Source organism: Equus asinus, chromosome 1 (genome assembly GCF_041296235.1).
Source record: "Equus asinus isolate D_3611 breed Donkey chromosome 1, EquAss-T2T_v2, whole genome shotgun sequence".
NCBI classification, from domain to species: domain Eukaryota; kingdom Metazoa; phylum Chordata; class Mammalia; order Perissodactyla; family Equidae; genus Equus; species Equus asinus.
The window spans coordinates 42,379,050-42,396,033 of NC_091790.1; positions in this window are offsets into that span (position 1 = coordinate 42,379,050).

A 16,984-nucleotide genomic window follows, 5' to 3' on the forward strand; every position below is an offset into this window, starting at 1 on the left:
CACTATGGAAAACAGTATGGAGATTTCTCAAAAAGTTAAAAATAGAAATACCCTATGACCCAGCCATCCCATTACTGGGTATCTATCCTAAGAACCTGATATCAGATATCTCAAGAGTCCGTTGCACCCCTATGTTCATCGCAGCATTATTTACAATAGCCAAGACGTGGAACCAGCCTACATGCCCAGAAACTGATGATTGGATAAAGAAGATGTGGTATATATACACAACGGAATACTACTCAGCCATAAAAAAAGACGACATTGGCCCATTCACAACAATGTGGATGGACCTCGAGGGCATTATGTTAAGCGAAATAAGTCAGTCAGAGAAAGACAGACTCTATATGACTCCACTCATAGGTGGAAATTAGTATATTGAGAAGGAGATCTGATCGGTGGTTACCAGGGAAAAGGGGGGGTGGGGGGAGGGCACGGAGGGGGAAATGGTGTTCCCACAACATGACTAACAAAAATGTACAACTGAAATTTCACAAGCTTGTAATCCATCATAACATTAATAAACAAAAAAAAAAAAAAAGATGCTTTGGGGCCCATCTGCCCCTATGGAAAGAACGCAGCACTTTGTGCCTTGCAGCTCTAGGGCAATGTAGCACACCCAGAGCAGAAGTTCTACTTCAGCCAGATCAGGCCCACAAAGAAACTGCGTTTCACAGGCCTTTGTAAGAGATGTTCCCGGTAGGCTTTTAGAGCACTGTGCAGAGCGAGTTGTTTCTTAGCTTCCCAACGAGCTGGAAGCAAGATGCTTTAGGGGCCATCTGCCCTTAAGGAAAGAAGGCAGCACTTTGTGCCTTGCAGCTCTAGGGCAAAGTAGCACACCCAGAGCAGAAGTTCTACTTCAGCCAGATCAGGCCTGCAAAGAAACTGCGTTTCACTGGCCTTTGTAAGAGATGTTCCCGGTAGGCTGTTAGAGCACTGTGCAGAGCGAGTTGTTTCTTAGCTTCCCAAAGAGCTGGAAGCAAGATGCTTTGGGGCCCTTCTCACCCTTTGGAAAGAAGGCAGCACTTTGTGCCTTACAGCTCTAGGGCAACGTAGCACACCCAGAGCAGAAGTTCTTCTTCAGCCAGATCAGGCCTGCAAAGAAACTGCGTTTCACAGGCCTTTGTAAGTGATGTTCCCTGTAGGCTGTTAGAGCACTGTGCAGAGCGAGTTGTTTCTTAGCTTCCCAAGGAGCTGGAAGCAAGATGCTTTGGGGCCCTTCTCACCCTTTGGAAAGAAGGCAGCACTTTGTGCCTTGCAGCTCTAGGGCAATGTAGCACACCCAGAGCCGAAGTTCTACTTCAGCTAGATCAGACCTGCAAAGAAACTTCGTTTCACAGGCCTTTGTAAGAGATCTTCCCGGTAGGCTGTTAGAGCACTGTGCAGAGCGAGTTGTTTCTTAGCTTCCCAGAGAGCTGGAAGTAAGATGCTTTGGGGCCCGTTAATTTTATGCCCTGCTACTTTGCTGTAGTTGTTGATTATTTCTAATAGTTTTTCTGTGGATTCTTTGGGGTTTTCTATGTATAAGATCATGTCGTCTGCAAACAACGCGAGTTTTACTTCTTCGTTACCTATTTGGATTCCTTTTATTTTTTTTTCCTGCCGAATTGCTCTGGCCAGCACCTCCAGTACTATGTTGAATAGGAGTGGTGAAAGTGGGCACCCTTGTCTTGTTCCTGTCCTCAGAGGGATGGCTTTCAGCTTTTGTCCATTGAGTATGATGTTGGCTGTGGGTCTATCATATATGGCCTTTATTATGTTGAGGTACTTTCCTTCTATACCCATTTTACTGAGGGTTGTTATCATAAATGGGTGTTGGATCTTGTCGAATGCTTTCTCTGCGTCTATTGAGATGATCATGTGGTTTTTGTTTTTCATTTTGTTGATGTAGTGTATCACGTTGATTGACTTGCGGGTGTTGAACCATCCCTGTGTCCCTGGTATAAATCCCACTTGATCATGGTGTATAATCTTTTTGATGTATTGCTGTAATCGGTTTGCCAAAATTTTGTTGAGGATTTTTGCATCTATGTTCATCAGTGATATCGGCCTGTAGTTCTCCTTCTTTGTGTTGTCCTTGTCAGGTTTGGGGATCAGAGTGATGTTGGCTTCATAGAATGTGTTAGGGAGTTCTCCATCTTTCTCAATTTTCTGGAACAGTTTGAGGAGAATAGGTACAAAGAACTCACACTGCTTAACAACAAAAAAACAAACAACCCGATCAAAAACTGGGCAGAGGACATGAACAGACATTTCTCAAAAGAAGATATGAATATGGCCAATAGACACATGAAAAGATGTTCATCATCGCTAATCATCAGGGAAATGCAAATCAAAACTACACTAAGATATCACCTTACCCCCGTTAGATTGGCAAAAACATCCAAAACCAAGAACGACGAATGTTGGAGAGGTTGTGGAGAAAGAGGAACCCTCATACACTGTTGGTGGGAATGCAAACTGGTACAGCCACTATGGAAAACAGTATGGAGATTTCTCAAAAAGTTAAAAATAGAAATACCCTATGACCCAGCCATCCCATTACTGGGTATCTATCCTAAGAACCTGATATCAGATATCTCAAGAGTCCGTTGCACCCCTATGTTCATCTCAGCATTATCTACAATAGCCAAGACGTGGAACCAGCCTACATGCCCAGAAACTGATGATTGGATAAAGAAGATGTGGTATATATACACAACGGAATACTACTCAGCCATAAAAAAAGACGACATTGGCCCCTTCACAACAATGTGGATGGACCTCGAGGGCATTATGTTAAGCGAAATAAGTCAGTCAGAGAAAGACGAACTCTATATGACTCCACTCATAGGTGGAAATTAGTATATTGAGAAGGAGATCTGATCGGTGGTTACCAGGGAAAAGGGGGGGTGGGGGAGGGCACGGAGGGGGAAGTGGTGTTCCCACAACATGACTAACAAAAATGTACAACTGAAATTTCACAAGCTTGTAATCCATCATAAGATTAATAAACAACAACAACAAAAAAAGATGCTTTGGGGCCCATCTGCCCCTATGGAAAGAACGCAGCACTTTGTGCCTTGCAGCTCTAGGGCAATGTAGCACACCCAGAGCAGAAGTTCTACTTCAGCCAGATCAGGCCTGCAAAGAAACTGCGTTTCACAGGCCTTTGTAAGAGATGTTCCCGGTAGGCTGTTAGAGCACTGTGCAGAGCGAGTTGTTTCCAAGCTTCCCAAAGAGCTGGAAGCAAGATGCTTTGGGGCCCTTCTCACCCTTTGGAAAGAAGGCAGCACTTTGTGCCTTGCAGCTCTAGGGCAATGTAGCACACCCAAAGCAGAAGTTCTACTTCAGCCAGATCAGACCTGCAAAGAAACTGCGTTTCACAGGCCTTTGTAAGAGATGTTCCCGGTAGGCTGTTAGAGCACTGTGCAGAGCGAGTTGTTTCTTAGCTTCCCAAGGAGCTGGAAGCAAGAGGCTTTAGGGGCCATCTGCCCTTAAGGAAAGAATGCAGCACTTTGTGCCTTGCATCTCTAGGGCAATGTAGCACACCCAGAGCAGTTGTTCTACTTCTGCCAGGTCAGGCCTGCAAAGAAACTGCGTTTCACAGGCCTTTGTAAGAGATGTTCCCGGTAGGCTGTTAGAGCACTGTGCAGAGCGAGTTGTTTCTGAGCTTCCCAAAGAGCTGGAAGCAAGATGCTTTGGGGCCCTCTCACCCTTTGGAAAGAAGGCAGCACTTTGTGCCTTGCAGCTCTAGGGAAATGTAGCACACCCAGACCCGAAGTTCTACTTCAGCTAGATCAGACCTGCAAAGAAACTTCGTTTCACAGGCCTTTGTAAGAGATGTTCCCGGTAGGCTGTAAGAGCACTGTGCAGAGCGACTAGTTTCTTAGCTTCTTAGAGAGCTGGAAGAAAGATGCTTTGGGGCCCATCTGCCCCTATGGAAAGAACGCAGCACTTTGTGCCTTGCAGCTCTAGGGCAATGCAGCACACCCCGAGCAGAAGTTGTACTTCAGCCAGATCAGACCTGCAAAGAAACTGCGTTTCACAGGCCTTTGTAAGAGATGTTCCCTGTAGGCTGTTAGAGAACTGTGCAGAGCGAGTTGTTTCTTAGCTTCCCATGGAGCTGGAAGCAAGATGCTTTAGGGGCCATCTGCCCTTAGGGAAAGAAGGCAGCACTTTGTGCCTTGCAGCTCTAGGGCAATGTAGCACACCCAGGGCAGTTGTTCTACTTCTGCCAGGTCAGGCCTGCAAAGAAACTTCATTTCACAGGCCTTTGTAAGAGATATTCCCTGTAGGCTTTCAGAGAACTGTGCAGAGCGAGTTGTTTCTTAGCTTCCCAAGGAGCTGGAAGCAAGATGCTTTAGGGGCCATCTGCCCTTAAGGAAAGAAGGCAGCACTTTGTGCCTTGCAGCTCTAGGGCAATGTAGCACACCCAGAGCAGTTGTTCTACTTCTGCCAGGTCAGGCCTGCAAAGAAACTTCGTTTCACAGGCCTTTGTAAGAGATGTTCCCTGTAGGGTGTTAGAGCACTGTGCAGAGCTAGTTGTTTCTTAGCTTCCCAAGGAGCTGGAAGCAAGATGCTTTGGGGCCCTTCTCACCCTTTGGGAAGAAGGCAGCACTTTGTGCCTTGCAGCTCTAGGGCAATGTAGCACACCCAGAGCCGAAGTTCTACTTCAGCTAGATCAGACCTGCAAAGAAACTTCGTTTCACAGGCCTTTGTAAGAGATCTTCCCGGTAGGCTGTTAGAGCACTGTGCAGAGCGAGTTGTTTCTTAGCTTCCCAGAGAGCTGGAAGCAAGATGCTTTGGTGCCCGTTAATTTTATACCCTGCTACTTTGCTGTAGTTGTTGATTATTTCTAATAGTTTTTCTGTGGATTCTTTGGGGTTTTCTATGTATAAGATCATGTCGTCTGCAAACAACGCGAGTTTTACTTCTTCGTTACCTATTTGGATTCCTTTTATTTTTTTTCCTGCCGAATTGCTCTGGCCAGCACCTCCAGTACTATGTTGAATAGGAGTGGTGAAAGTGGGCACCCTTGTCTTGTTCCTGTCCTCAGAGGGATGGCTTTCAGCTTTTGTCCATTGAGTATGATGTTGGCTGTGGGTCTATCATATATGGCCTTTATTATGTTGAGGTACTTTCCTTCTATACCCATTTTACTGAGGGTTTTTATCATAAATGGGTGTTGGATCTTGTCGAATGCTTTCTCTGCGTCTATTGAGATGATCATGTGGTTTTTGTTTTTCATTTTGTTGATGTAGTGTATCACGTTGATTGACTCGCGGGTGTTGAACCATCCCTGTGTCCCTGGTATAAATCCCACTTGATCATGGTGTATAATCTTTTGGATGTATTGCTGTAATCGGTTTGCCAAAATTTTGTTGAGGACTTTTGCATCTATGTTCATCAGTGATATCGGCCTGTAGTTCTCCTTCTTTGTGTTGTCCTTGTCAGGTTTGGGGATCAGAGTGATGTTGGCTTCATAGAATGTGTTAGGGAGTTCTCCATCTTTCTCAATTTTCTGGAACAGTTTGAGGAGAATAGGTACAAAGAACTCACACTGCTTAACAACAAAAAAACAAAGAACCCGATCAAAAAATGGGCAGAGGACATGAACAGACATTTCTCCAAAGAAGATATGAATATGGCCAATAGACACATGAAAAGATGTTCATCATCGCTAATCATCAGGGAAATGCAAATCAAAACTACACTAAGATATCACCTTACCCCCGTTAGATTGGCAAAAACATCCAAAACCAAGAACGACGAATGTTGGAGAGGTTGTGGAGAAAGAGGAACCCTCATACACTGTTGGTGGGAATGAAAACTGGTACAGCCACTATGGAAAACAGTATGGAGATTTCTCAAAAAGTTAAAAATAGAAATACCCTATGACCCAGCCATGCCATTACTGGGTATCTATCCTAAGAACCTGATATCAGATATCTCAAGAGTCCGTTGCACCCCTATGTTCATCGCAGCATTATTTACAACAGCCAAGACGTGGAACCAGCCTACATGCCCAGAAACTGATGATTGGATAAAGAAGATGTGGTATATATACACAACGGAATACTACTCAGCCATAAAAAAAGACGACATTGGCCCATTCACAACAATGTGGATGGACCTCGAGGGCATTATGTTAAGCGAAATAAGTCAGTCAGAGAAAGACGAACTCTATATGACTCCACTCATAGGTGGAAATTAGTATATTGAGAAGGAGATCTGATCGGTGGTTACCAGGGAAAAGGGGGGGTGGGGGAGGGCACGGAGGGGGAAGTGGTGTTCCCACAACATGACTAACAAAAATGTACAACTGAAATTTCACAAGCTTGTAATCCATCATAAGATTAATAAACAACAACAACAAAAAAAGATGCTTTGGGGCCCATCTGCCCCTATGGAAAGAACGCAGCACTTTGTGCCTTGCAGCTCTAGGGCAATGTAGCACACCCAGAGCAGAAGTTCTACTTCAGCCAGATCAGGCCTGCAAAGAAACTGCGTTTCACAGGCCTTTGTAAGAGATGTTCCCGGTAGGCTGTTAGAGCACTGTGCAGAGCGAGTTGTTTCTTAGCTTACCAAACAGCCGGAAGCAAGATGCTTTGGGGCCCTTCTCACCCTTTTGAAAGAAGTCAGCACTTTGTGCCTTGCAGCTCTAGGGCAATGTAGCACACCCAGAGCAGAAGTTCTACTTCAGCCAGATCAGGCCTGCAAAGAAACTGCGTTTCACAGGCCTTTGTAAGAGATGTTCCCGGTAGGCTGTTAGAGCACTGTGCAGAGCGAGTTGTTTCCTAGCTTCCCAAAGAGCTGGAAGCAAGATGCTTTGGGGCCCTTCTCACCCTTTGGAAAGAAGGCAGCACTTTGTGCCTTGCAGCTCTAGGGCAATGTAGCACACCCAAAGCAGAAGTTCTACTTCAGCCAGATCAGACCTGCAAACAAACTGCGTTTCACAGGCCTTTGTAAGAGATGTTCCCTGTAGGCTGTTAGAGCACTGTGCAGAGCGAGTTGTTTCTTAGCTTCCCAAGGAGATGGAAGCAAGATGCTTTAGGGGCCATCTGCCCTTAAGGAAAGAAGGCAGCACTTTGTGCCTTGCAGCTCTAGGGCAATGTAGCACACCCAGAGCAGTTGTTCTACTTCTGCCAGGTCAGGCCTGCAAAGAAACTTCGTTTCACAGGCCTTTGTAAGAGATGTTCCCGGTAGGCTGTTAGAGCACTGTGCAGAGCGACTTGTTTCTTAGCTTCCCAAAGAGCTGGAAGCAAGATGCTTTGGGGCCAATCTGCCCCTATGGAAAGAACGCAGCACTTTGTGCCTTGCAGCTCTAGGGCAATGCAGCACACCCCGAGCAGAAGTTGTACTTCAGCCAGATCAGGCCTGCAGAGAAACTGCGTTTCACAGGCCTTTGTAAGAGATGTTCCCGGTAGGCTGTTAGAGCACTGTGCAGAGCGAGTTGTTTCTTAGCTTCCCAAGGAGCTGGAAGCAAGATGCTTTGGGGCCCTTCTCACCCTTTGGAAAGAAGGCAGCACTTTGTGCCTTGCAGCTCTAGGGCAATGTAGCACACCCAGAGCCGAAGTTCTACTTCAGCTAGATCAGACCTGCAAAGAAACTTCGTTTCACAGGCCTTTGTAAGAGATCTTCCCGGTAGGCTGTTAGAGCACTGTGCAGAGCGAGTTGTTTCTTAGCTTCCCAGAGAGCTGGAAGCAAGATGCTTTGGGGCCCGTTAATTTTATACCCTGCTACTTTGCTGTAGTTGTTGATTATTTCTAATAGTTTTTCTGTGGATTCTTTGGGGTTTTCTATGTATAAGATCATGTCGTCTGCAAACAACGCGAGTTTTACTTCTTCGTTACCTATTTGGATTCCTTTCATTTTTTTTTCCTGCCGAATTGCTCTGGCCAGCACCTCCAGTACTATGTTGAATAGGAGTGGTGAAAGTGGGCACCCTTGTCTTCTTCCTGTCCTCAGAGGGATGGCTTTCAGCTTTTGTCCATTGAGTATGATGTTGGCTGTGGGTCTATCATATATGGCCTTTATTATGTTGAGGTACTTTCCTTCTATACCCATTTTACTGAGGGTTTTTATCATTAATGGGTGTTGGATCTTGTCGAATGATTTCTCTGCGTCTATTGAGATGATCATGTGGTGTTTGTTTTTCATTTTGTTGATGTAGTGTATCACGTTGATTGACTTGCGGGTGTTGAACCATCCCTGTGTCCCTGGTATAAATCCCACTTGATCATGGTGTATAATCTTTTTGATGTATTGCTGTAATCGGTTTGCCAAAATTTTGCTGAGGATTTTTGCATCTATGTTCATCAGTGATATCGGCCTGTAGTTCTACTTCTTTGTGTTGTCCTTGTCAGGTTTGGGGATCAGAGTGATGTTGGCTTCATAGAATGTGTTAGGGAGTTCTCCATCTTTCTCAATTTTCTGGAACAGTTTGAGGAGAATAGGTACAAAGAACTCACACTGCTTAACAACAAAAAAACAAACAACCCGATCAAAAAATGGGCAGAGGACATGAACAGACATTTCTCCAAAGAAGATATGAATATGGCCAATAGACACATGAAAAGATGTTCATCATCGCTAATCATCAGGGAAATGCAAATCAAAACTACACTAAGATATCACCTTACCCCCGTTAGATTGGCAAAAACATCCAAAACCAAGAACGACAAATGTTGGAGAGGTTGTGGAGAAAGAGGAACCCTCATACACTGTTGGTGGGAATGCAAACTGGTACAGCCACTATGGAAAACAGTATGGAGATTTCTCAAAAAGTTAAAAATAGAAATACCCTATGACCCAGCCATCCCATTACTGGGTATCTATCCTAAGAACCTGATATCAGATATCTCAAGAGTCCGTTGCACCCCTATGTTCATCGCAGCATTATTTACAATAGCCAAGACGTGGAACCAGCCTACATGCCCAGAAACTGATGATTGGATAAAGAAGATGTGGTATATATACACAATGGAATACTACTCAGCCTTAAAAATGACGACATTGGCCCATTCACAACAATGTGGATGGACCTCGAGGGCATTATGTTAAGCGAAATAAGTCAGTCAGAGAAACACAGACTCTATATGAATCCACTCATAGGTGGAAATTAGTATATTGAGAAGGAGATCTGATCGGTGGTTACCAGGGAAAAGGGGGGGTGGGAGGAGGGCACGGAGGGGGAAGTGGTGTTCCCACAACATGACTAACAAAAATGTACAACTGAAATTTCACAAGCTTGTAATCCATCATAACATTAATAAACAAAACAAAAAAAAAAAAGATGCTTTGGGGCCCATCTGCCCCTATGGAAAGAATGCAGCACTTTGTGCCTTGCAGCTCTAGGGCAATGTAGCACACCCAGAGCAGAAGTTCTACTTCAGCCAGATCAGGCCCGCAAAGAAACTGCGTTTCACAGGCCTTTGTAAGAGATGTTCCCGGTAGGCTGTTAGAGCACTGTGCAGAGCGAGTTGTTTCTTAGCTTCCCAACGAGCTGGAAGCAAGATGCTTTAGGGGCCATCTGCCCTTAAGGAAAGAAGGCAGCACTTTGTGCCTTGCAGCTCTAGGGCAATGTAGCACACCCAGAGCAGTTGTTCTACTTCTGCCAGGTCAGGCCTGCAAAGAAACTTCGTTTCACAGGCCTTTGTAAGAGATGTTCCCTGTAGGCTTTTAGACAACTGTGCAGAGCGAGTTGTTTCTTAGCTTCCCAAGGAGCTGGAAGCAAGATGCTTTAGGGGCCATCTGCCCTTAAGGAAAGAAGGCAGCACTTTGTGCCTTGCAGCTCTAGGGCAATGTAGCACACCCAGAGCAGTTGTTCTACTTCTGCCAGGTCAGGCCTGCAAAGAAACTTCGTTTCACAGGCCTTTGTAAGAGATGTTCCCTGTAGGGTGTTAGAGCACTGTGCAGAGCTAGTTGTTTCTTAGCTTCCCATGGAGCTGGAAGCAAGATGCTTTGGGGCCCTTCTCACCCTTTGGGAAGAAGGCAGCACTTTGTGCCTTGCAGCTCTAGGGCAATGTAGCACACCCAGAGCCGAAGTTCTACTTCAGCTAGATCAGACCTGCAAAGAAACTTCGTTTCACAGGCCTTTGTAAGAGTTGTTACCGGTAGGCTGTTAGAGCACTGTGCAGAGCGAGTTGTTTCTTAGCTTCCCAACGAGCTGGAAGCAAGATGCTTTAGGGGCCATCTGCCCTTAAGGAAAGAAGGCAGCACTTTGTGCCTTGCAGGTCTAGGGCAATGTAGCACACCCAGAGCAGAAGTTCTACTTCAGCCAGATCAGGCCTGCAAAGAAACTGCGTTTCACAGGCCTTTGTAAGAGATGTTCCCGGTAGGCTGTTAGAGCACTGTGCAGAGCGAGTTGTTTCTGAGCTTCCCAGAGAGCTGGAAGCAAGATGCTTTGGGGCCCGTTAATTTTATACCCTGCTACTTTGCTGTAGTTGTTGATTATTTCTAATAGTTTTTCTGTGGATTCTTTGGGGTTTTCTATGTATAAGATCATGTCGTCTGCAAACAACGCGAGTTTTACTTCTTCGTTACCTATTTGGATTCCTTTTATTTTTTTTTCCTGCCGAATTCCTATGGCCAGCACCTCCAGTACTATGTTGAATAGGAGTGGTGAAAGTGGGCACCCTTGTCTTGTTCCTGTCCTCAGAGGGATGGCTTTCATCTTTTGTCCATTGAGTATGATGTTGGCTGTGGGTCTATCATATATGGCCTTTATTATGTTGAGGTACTTTCCTTCTATACCCATTTTACTGAGGGTTTTTATCATAAATGGGTGTTGGATCTTGTCGAATGCTTTCTCTGCGTCTATTGAGATGATCATGTGGTTTTTGTTTTTCATTTTGTTGATGTAGTGTATCACGTTGATTGACTCGCGGGTGTTGAACCATCCCTGTGTCCCTGGTATAAATCCCACTTGATCATGGTGTATAATCTTTTTGATGTATTGCTGTAATCGGTTTGCCAAAATTTTGTTGAGGACTTTTGCATCTATGTTCATCAGTGATATCGGCCTGTAGTTCTCCTTCTTTGTGTTGTCCTTGTCAGGTTTGGGGATCAGAGTGATGTTGGCTTCATAGAATGTGTTAGGGAGTTCTCCATCTTTCTCAATTTTCTGGAACAGTTTGAGGAGAATAGGTACAAAGAACTCACACTGCTTAACAACAAAAAAACAAACAACCCGATCAAAAAATGGGCAGAGGACATGAACAGACATTTCTCCAAAGAAGATATGAATATGGCCAATAGACACATGAAAAGATGTTCATCATCGCTAATCATCAGGGAAATGCAAATCAAAACTACACTAAGATATCACCTTACCCCCGTTAGATTGGCAAAAACATCCAAAACCAAGAACGACAAATGTTGGAGAGGTTGTGGAGAAAGAGGAACCCTCATACACTGTTGGTGGGAATGAAAACTGGTACAGCCACTATGGAAAACAGTATGGAGATTTCTCAAAAAGTTAAAAATAGAAATACCCTATGACCCAGCCATCCCATTACTGGGTATCTATCCTAAGAACCTGATATCAGATATCTCAAGAGTCCGTTGCACCCCTATGTTCATCGCAGCATTATTTACAATAGCCAAGACGTGGAACCAGCCTACATGCCCAGAAACTGATGATTGGATAAAGAAGATGTGGTATATATACACAATGGAATACTACTCAGCCATAAAAATGACGACATTGGCCCATTCACAACAATGTGGATGGACCTCGAGGGCATTATGTTAAGCGAAATAAGTCAGTCAGAGAAAGACAGACTCTATATGAATCCACTCATAGGTGGAAATTAGTATATTGAGAAGGAGATCTGATCGGTGGTTACCAGGGAAAAGGGGGGGTGGGGGGAGGGCACGGAGGGGGAAGTGGTGTTCCCACAACATGACTAACAAAAATGTACAACTGAAATTTCACAAGCTTGTAATCCATCATAACATTAATAAACAAAACAAAAAAAAAAAAGATGCTTTGGGGCCCATCTGCCCCTATGGAAAGAATGCAGCACTTTGTGCCTTGCAGCTCTAGGGCAATGTAGCACACCCAGAGCAGAAGTTCTACTTCAGCCAGATCAGGCCCGCAAAGAAACTGCGTTTCACAGGCCTTTGTAAGAGATGTTCCCGGTAGGCTGTTAGAGCACTGTGCAGAGCGAGTTGTTTCTTAGCTTCCCAACGAGCTGGAAGCAAGATGCTTTAGGGGCCATCTGCCCTTAAGGAAAGAAGGCAGCACTTTGTGCCTTGCAGCTCTAGGGCAATGTAGCACACCCAGAGCAGTTGTTCTACTTCTGCCAGGTCAGGCCTGCAAAGAAACTTCGTTTCACAGGCCTTTGTAAGAGATGTTCCCTGTAGGCTTTTAGACAACTGTGCAGAGCGAGTTGTTTCTTAACTTCCCAAGGAGCTGGAAGCAAGATGCTTTAGGGGCCATCTGCCCTTAAGGAAAGAAGGCAGCACTTTGTGCCTTGCAGCTCTAGGGCAATGTAGCACACCCAGAGCAGTTGTTCTACTTCTGCCAGGTCAGGCCTGCAAAGAAACTTCGTTTCACAGGCCTGTGTAAGAGATGTTCCCTGTAGGGTGTTAGAGCACTGTGCAGAGCGAGTTGTTTCTTAGCTTCCCATGGAGCTGGAAGCAAGATGCTTTGGGGCCCTTCTCACCCTTTGGGAAGAAGGCAGCACTTTGTGCCTTGCAGCTCTAGGGCAATGTAGCACACCCAGAGCCGAAGTTCTACTTCAGCTAGATCAGACCTGCAAAGAAACTTCGTTTCACAGGCCTTTGTAAGAGTTGTTACCGGTAGGCTGTTAGAGCACTGTGCAGAGCGAGTTGTTTCTTAGCTTCCCAACGAGCTGGAAGCAAGATGCTTTAGGGGCCATCTGCCCTTAAGGAAAGAAGGCAGCACTTTGTGCCTTGCAGGTCTAGGGCAATGTAGCACACCCAGAGCAGAAGTTCTACTTCAGCCAGATCAGGCCTGCAAAGAAACTGCGTTTCACAGGCCTTTGTAAGAGATGTTCCCGGTAGGCTGTTAGAGCACTGTGCAGAGCGAGTTGTTTCTTAGCTTCCCAAAGAGCTGGAAGCAAGATGCTTTGGGGCCCCTTAATTTTATACCCTGCTACTTTGCTGTAGTTGTTGATTATTTCTAATAGTTTTTCTGTGGATCCTTTGGGGTTTTCTATGTATAAGATCATGTCGTCTGCAAACAACGCGAGTTTTACTTCTTCGTTACCTATTTGGATTCCTTTTATTTTTTTTTCCTGCCGAATTGCTCTGGCCAGCACCTCCAGTACTATGTTGAATAGGAGTGGTGAAAGTGGGCACCCTTGTCTTGTTCCTGTCCTCAGAGGGATGGCTTTCAGCTTTTGTCCATTGAGTATGATGTTGGCTGTGGGTCTATCATATATGGCCTTTATTATGTTGAGGTACTTTCCTTCTATACCCATTTTACTGAGGGTTTTTATCATAAATGGGTGTTGGATCTTGTCGAATGCTTTCTCTGCGTCTATTGAGATGATCATGTGGTTTTTGTTTTTCATTTTGTTGATGTAGTGTATCACGTTGATTGACTCGCGGGTGTTGAACCATCCCTGTGTCCCTGGTATAAATCCCACTTGATCATGGTGTATAATCTTTTTGATGTATTGCTGTAATCGGTTTGCCAAAATTTTGTTGAGGACTTTTGCATCTATGTTCATCAGTGATATCGGCCTGTAGTTCTCCTTCTTTGTGTTGTCCTTGTCAGGTTTGGGGATCAGAGTGATGTTGGCTTCATAGAATGTGTTAGGGAGTTCTCCATCTTTCTCAATTTTCTGGAACAGTTTGAGGAGAATAGGTACAAAGAACTCACACTGCTTAACAACAAAAAAACAAACAACCCGATCAAAAAATGGGCAGAGGACATGAACAGACATTTCTCCAAAGAAGATATGAATATGGCCAATAGACACATGAAAAGATGTTCATCATCGCTAATCATCAGGGAAATGCAAATCAAAACTACACTAAGATATCACCTTACCCCCGTTAGATTGGCAAAAACATCCAAAACCAAGAACGACAAATGTTGGAGAGGTTGTGGAGAAAGAGGAACCCTCATACACTGTTGGTGGGAATGAAAACTGGTACAGCCACTATGGAAAACAGTATGGAGATTTCTCAAAAAGTTAAAAATAGAAATACCCTATGACCCAGCCATCCCATTACTGGGTATCTATCCTAAGAACCTGATATCAGATATCTCAAGAGTCCGTTGCACCCCTATGTTCATCGCAGCATTATTTACAATAGCCAAGACGTGGAACCAGCCTACATGCCCAGAAACTGATGATTGGATAAAGAAGATGTGGTATATATACACAATGGAATACTACTCAGCCATAAAAATGACGACATTGGCCCATTCACAACAATGTGGATGGACCTCGAGGGCATTATGTTAAGCGAAATAAGTCAGTCAGAGAAAGACAGACTCTATATGAATCCACTCATAGGTGGAAATTAGTATATTGAGAAGGAGATCTGATCGGTGGTTACCAGGGAAAAGGGGGGGTGGGGGGAGGGCACGGAGGGGGAAGTGGTGTTCCCACAACATGACTAACAAAAATGTACAACTGAAATTTCACAAGCTTGTAATCCATCATAACATTAATAAACAAAAAAAAAAAAAAAGATGCTTTGGGGCCCATCTGCCCCTATGGAAAGAATGCAGCACTTTGTGCCTTGCAGCTCTAGGGCAATGTAGCACACCCAGAGCAGAAGTTCTACTTCAGCCAGATCAGGCCCGCAAAGAAACTGCGTTTCACAGGCCTTTGTAAGAGATGTTCCCGGTAGGCTGTTAGAGCACTGTGCAGAGCGAGTTGTTTCTTAGCTTCCCAACGAGCTGGAAGCAAGATGCTTTAGGGGCCATCTGCCCTTAAGGAAAGAAGGCAGCACTTTGTGCCTTGCAGCTCTAGGGCAATGTAGCACACCCAGAGCAGTTGTTCTACTTCTGCCAGGTCAGGCCTGCAAAGAAACTTCGTTTCACAGGCCTTTGTAAGAGATGTTCCCTGTAGGCTTTTAGACAACTGTGCAGAGCGAGTTGTTTCTTAACTTCCCAAGGAGCTGGAAGCAAGATGCTTTAGGGGCCATCTGCCCTTAAGGAAAGAAGGCAGCACTTTGTGCCTTGCAGCTCTAGGGCAATGTAGCACACCCAGAGCAGTTGTTCTACTTCTGCCAGGTCAGGCCTGCAAAGAAACTTCGTTTCACAGGCCTTTGTAAGAGATGTTCCCTGTAGGGTGTTAGAGCACTGTGCAGAGCTAGTTGTTTCTTAGCTTCCCATGGAGCTGGAAGCAAGATGCTTTGGGGCCCTTCTCACCCTTTGGGAAGAAGGCAGCACTTTGTGCCTTGCAGCTCTAGGGCAATGTAGCACACCCAGAGCCGAAGTTCTACTTCAGCTAGATCAGACCTGCAAAGAAACTTCGTTTCACAGGCCTTTGTAAGAGTTGTTACCGGTAGGCTGTTAGAGCACTGTGCAGAGCGAGTTGTTTCTTAGCTTCCCAACGAGCTGGAAGCAAGATGCTTTAGGGGCCATCTGCCCTTAAGGAAAGAAGGCAGCACTTTGTGCCTTGCAGGTCTAGGGCAATGTAGCACACCCAGAGCAGAAGTTCTACTTCAGCCAGATCAGGCCTGCAAAGAAACTGCGTTTCACAGGCCTTTGTAAGAGATGTTCCCGGTAGGCTGTTAGAGCACTGTGCAGAGCGAGTTGTTTCTTAGCTTCCCAAAGAGCTGGAAGCAAGATGCTTTGGGGCCCCTTAATTTTATACCCTGCTACTTTGCTGTAGTTGTTGATTATTTCTAATAGTTTTTCTGTGGATCCTTTGGGGTTTTCTATGTATAAGATCATGTCGTCTGCAAACAACGCGAGTTTTACTTCTTCGTTACCTATTTGGATTCCTTTTATTTTTTTTTCCTGCCGAATTGCTCTGGCCAGCACCTCCAGTACTATGTTGAATAGGAGTGGTGAAAGTGGGCACCCTTGTCTTGTTCCTGTCCTCAGAGGGATGGCTTTCAGCTTTTGTCCATTGAGTATGATGTTGGCTGTGGGTCTATCATATATGGCCTTTATTATGTTGAGGTACTTTCCTTCTATACCCATTTTACTGAGGGTTTTTATCATAAATGGGTGTTGGATCTTGTCGAATGCTTTCTCTGCGTCTATTGAGATGATCATGTGGTTTTTGTTTTTCATTTTGTTGATGTAGTGTATCACGTTGATTGACTCGCGGGTGTTGAACCATCCCTGTGTCCCTGGTATAAATCCCACTTGATCATGGTGTATAATCTTTTTGATGTATTGCTGTAATCGGTTTGCCAAAATTTTGTTGAGGACTTTTGCATCTATGTTCATCAGTGATATCGGCCTGTAGTTCTCCTTCTTTGTGTTGTCCTTGTCAGGTTTGGGGATCAGAGTGATGTTGGCTTCATAGAATGTGTTAGGGAGTTCTCCATCTCTCTCAATTTTCTGGAACAGTTTGAGGAGAATAGGTACAAAGAACTCACACTGCTTAACAACAAAAAAACAAACAACCCGATCAAAAAATGGGCAGAGGACATGAACAGACATTTCTCAAAAGAAGATATGAATATGGCCAATAGTCACATGAAAAGATGTTCATCATCGCTAATCATCAGGGAAATGCAAATCAAAACTACACTAAGATATCACCTTACCCCCGTTAGATTGGCAAAAACATCCAAAACCAAGAACGACGAATGTTGGAGAGGTTGTGGAGAATGAGGAACCCTCATACACTGTTGGTGGGAATGCAAACTGGTACAGCCACTATGGAAAACAGTATGGAGATTTCTGAAAAAGTTAAAAATAGAAATACCCTATGACCCAGCCATCCCATTACTGGGTATCTATCCTAAGAACCTGATATCAGATATCTCAAGAGTCCGTTGCACCCCTATGTTCATCGCAGCATTATTTACAATAGCCAAGATGTGGAACCAG